Raw genomic sequence first — 4,346 nt, forward strand, 5'->3', positions numbered from 1 at the left:
CCCGTCCTCATCAACAAGCAGAAGCACCCAAATGGTGGGGGTTGGGGGGCAGAGACCTCACAGCCATTCCCTCCACAAATCGAGTTCCCCGGGACATCCTCACAGCGCCGTGCTGTGAGTGTGTGTGGGTGTTTAAAATGGAGTAAATGTGGACGTGGAACTGCTCCGTGAAACCAAAATAACAACAGTCGTAGATCTTCTTTGGTCATTTAGAAAATTCTTTTTTTTTTTTTTTCCCCAGCGGTGCACGTATTTCCCTTCCAAAAAAGAAGAACGGGAAAGGAGATGTTAAAGGCAAGCAGAGAGAGGAAAACTGTTGCAAAACAAAAGCTGAGCTCCCGTCCGAGGGAGGCCTCCTCCATTGGAGGCCTAGGAAATCATTCTGACAAAATGGAGGATCTCTGTCTTTGGTGTCGATTCCCTCAGAGGTCAAGAGAAACATTTTCCAATGTCTTTATCAGGAGGAGACTAGAAGTTAGAGAAAAGTATCCTTTCGGGAGTGAGAAAAACAAATTCTGATTTTGCATCAGCTTCCCTCCGATCTTGAAACTCATTGACTTGATTCCATTCTGTCGACGGAAATAATCCGGAACCAATCTATCCGTGAAAATCGGGGTGCGTTTATTCTGAGCTGAAATGTGAGGACTGTGGCCCGGGGCCTTTCTTCCCGAAGGAAGAGAGGGTGCCCGGGAAGTGGGGTGTACAGAGTGCTTCTAGACCCCCAGAGAGGACGTTTCACATAGGATCGAAAGGTCCCTTGGATGATAGTCGCGAGACTGCTCTGTCGGCACAGCGATCGACAGACACTGCTGGGTGGCAGGTCTGTTGTCTGGGCCTGGGTGGTCACAGGGGAGCCGGATGGTCAAAGGTGAGCGCAACCATCCGCTCCTAGCCTAAGGAAAGATGCCTCTCCTTAAGGAAAGGCCCGAGCACGGGGAAGCTGCTCCTTTCCCTTAAGGGCATTGGTTCTTGCCGTAGGAAATGTGTAAAGCGGATCTACGATGCGATGCGTGCTCGACGGCCACGTCAGGCCCTTTTCGAAAAACACTGTCAGGCCGAATTAGGCCGACACCCAATGGCTTCCTCATAGACTCCCATAGATCCTATCGCTCGCCATTTCTATCTGTCCACTCGTTCCAATTTTAGGCCACTTGACCACGAACAGGCCTTTTTCTCAGATTATTTTCCCCGTGAAACTTTGATCACCTTTTCACAGACAAAACGATCTTTACTTTTTAGGCCCTCTTGCCTGAAGGCAGCCATCTCACTTTCCTTGAACACAAAGATGTTTCCCATATTCACTTTTAGTGGCTTTTTGTTTTGTTTTGTTTTGTTTTGAGGACGATGAGCCCTGAGCTAACTGCTGCCAATCCTCCTCTTTTTGCCGAGGAAGGCTGGCCCTGAGCTCACCTCCGTGCCCATCTTCCTCTATTTCATATGTGGGACGCCTACCACCACGTGGCTCGCCCAGCGGTGCCACGTGCACCCCCGGGATCCGAACTGGCGAACCCCGGGCCGGCGAAGCGGAACAGGCACACTTAACCAGCGCGCCACCGGGCCGGCCTAGTGGCTTTCATCGCATTTGTTAAGTAGATTTTTTAACCCTCACGAACCTTAATTTTGGTGAAAACTAAGAAGCCAGCAATTAGGAACTGTCCTTCCCATGAGCATTCCGTCGCTTGGCCAATGTCTAAACACTTGGCCACTTTTAGAAACATGGGATTTCATAGGTTTAGCTTTTCCTTCGCTTTATTTGATTTCATCTCACTTTAGTTTTTGGGTGAGGAAGATCGGCCCTCACAGAGCTAACGCCTGTTGCCAATCTTCCGTTTTTGTTTTTTTTTCCCCCCCTCCCGATTTTTCTCCCCCAATCCCCCCCATGACATAGTTGTCTATCTTAGTTGAGGGCCCTTCCAGTTGTGGCATGTGGGACGCCGCCTCCACACGGCCCGACGAGCGGTGCCGTGTCCGTGCCGTGCCCGGGATCTGAACCGGCAAAACCCTGGGCCGCCGAAGGGGAGCTTGTGAACTTAACCACTCGGCCACGGGGCCGCCCCTGTCCGTGGACTTTTTTATCACCTGATTTCACCTCGCAAAACTTCAAAGCTTCAAGTTATCAGAGAGGTTTGGGAAGTTGTTTTTATTAATTTAATTAATTTATTTTTCGAGGAAGACGAGCCCCGAGCTGACACCTGCTGCCAATTCTCCTCTTTTTGCCCCGGGAGAGTGATCCCGAGCTAACATCCGTGCCCATCCCCCTCCCCTTGATAGGCGGGACGCTGACCACAGCGTGGCTCGCCAAGCGGCGCCACGTCCGCACCCTGGATCCGAACCTGCGAACCCCTGGCTGACAAAACGGAACGTGCGAACTTAACCGCTGTGCCGCCGGGCTGGCCCTTCGGGAAGTTATTTTCAGGACACGGGCCATAAACTAGAATCACCGCTACAGGTTTATCGGAGCGACATCAGCGTTCGTGGTGGATTGAGTCGTCCCCTCTGTCTCTCCCCTCCAGGGCACAACCAAAGGGACGTCTATCGACCCACCCACCAAGGATTCCCCCCCCCCCCCCCGCACGGCACAGCAGGATGCCTGAGAGATCCACGCAGCCCTACAGCGGCAAGTCACATTCGCACAGTCAAAATTCAATGGCAGAGACAAAACGTTAAGGTCAGTGAGAGGGAAGAGAATAACCGGCCCAGGAGCAACGGTGTGAAGAACACGGAGAAGACGGGTCCTAGACGCCGGGGTCCCCGGAGCAGCGATTTCATCAGAGGCCCGCAAACGTCCACGATCTCCACACCACGTTTATGGCCGACTGCGTGCGTGGGTCCTTTGGAATCGACCAGGCTACCGTCCGGGCCACTTTGGGACATCGTGTCCAGCTGCCCCGAGCGGTGGAGCTGTCGTTCAAGTGTAAGATGGGGCCCGTCCGGGGAGAGAATGGGGACGGGGAAAGGGAGGCCGCGGGAAGTCACAGAGTCTGAGGTGTTCGGGGGAGACTGACTCTTCTGAAGTGGAGGTGGTAGAAGGAGAGCAGCAGGATTTTTGGATTTTTGTTCCCTCTGTTAGGTATCTGGGTCCGGAGGAGAGTGGGGCGGGGGGGGGGGCGGGTGGTGGTGGTGGTGGTGGGTGTGAGGCTGAGGCGGGGCTGGTGTTTCCTTTCCGAGTCAGGTGGAAGAGCTCCTCCAGTGGAGGTTTTTAGACAAGGGGTCTGGTCTGGCAGGATGGGAGGTTGCGGGTTGAGCCACAGGGGAATCTGTCGTAGCTCAGACTCGGGCCTTTGAAGAAATAGACAGAGAGAGGAGTTTTGCTCTGTCTGTCACCGCAGCCGGCACCTCAGGAGCAACAACAGGAGGCTTCCCGAATGAGTGAAGGGGCAGGAGCCAGCGTGCCCCGTGCCTCTCTCAGCCCTGCGCCGGCAGGGAAGGAAGCAGGCAGGCAGGCCTCAGGGCTACTCCCGTCCTACTGCCCGGTGGTCCCTGTCCCGGCCCCGCCCCCACTCTCCCCCTGACCCTCACCGCTCCCCAGCCCTCTTCTCAGCCAGAGAGGCGATGGGGGGGGGGGGGCGGTGCGGTCCCAGAACAAGTTTCCTCTCATCCGCCATCATCTTGCCACCCTGACGACTTGGCCTGAGATCCGGCCTAGGCTGTACCCTGAGATCCGGCCTAGGCTGTACCCGTGTGTGGTTTTCCTGTGGACAAGGGGGCCGGTTCACCATTTCGGAAGAAACCCCTAGCCTTCCACTGCCGAGTCGCCAGCCTGGGAGGGGGGAGGGGGGAGGGGGGAGGGGAGGTCAGGCCCATTCATTCCGATGGGCCTGGCGTCAGGGCTTCATTCAAGTGCAGGAAGCTCTCTCCCATGGCCTCGGGCTTTTTTCCATTGAACGGCTTTCTTCAATTCCCCCACCCTTAGGCCGCAGTCCACCAAGGGCCGGGAGGCAGGGAGGGAAGATGTTGGGGCAGGGTGGCTGTCTGAGAAACTCGCCTCATCTGGGGCAGAAAGAGTGCCCCCCTCCTTTCTCTAACCCTACTAGACTGCTTGAGGATCACGGACGGTTTGGCTCATCGATGAGCCCTGCGTTATGGGCCCGGCAAGCAAACTCCTAACGGGCAACCCGCCGCTCTAGGCGTGTGTGGGTTTTTTGATCTTTCACCTTCAAGTTCGCACGACATCGGTCCGTGTCCCCCGCCCCGGCTTCCCATGGGAAATCCTCCGTCTCTTTCCACAGACTCACTGGCGACTTCACACAGTGCCTGCCTCCTCCTCCTTAGGAAGGAAGGAAGGAAGGAAGGAAGGAAGGAAGGAAGGAAGGAAGGAAGGGAGGGGCTGACCCCGTGGCCGAGCG

The 4,346-nt window shown here is 55.6% G+C and overlaps 1 long non-coding RNA gene across 1 annotated transcript; it reads left to right on the plus strand.

Annotated features, from left to right (window-relative positions):
• The first annotated feature begins 254 nt into the window (after positions 1–254).
• Positions 255–4,346, plus strand: LOC139044466 (uncharacterized). Its single transcript, XR_011501420.1, has 3 exons — positions 255–615; positions 2,514–2,914; positions 4,230–4,346. It is a non-coding gene; the product is annotated as an uncharacterized lncRNA (long non-coding RNA).

Source organism: Equus asinus, unplaced genomic scaffold (genome assembly GCF_041296235.1).
Source record: "Equus asinus isolate D_3611 breed Donkey unplaced genomic scaffold, EquAss-T2T_v2 contig_814, whole genome shotgun sequence".
Classification (NCBI taxonomy): Eukaryota; Metazoa; Chordata; class Mammalia; order Perissodactyla; family Equidae; genus Equus; species Equus asinus.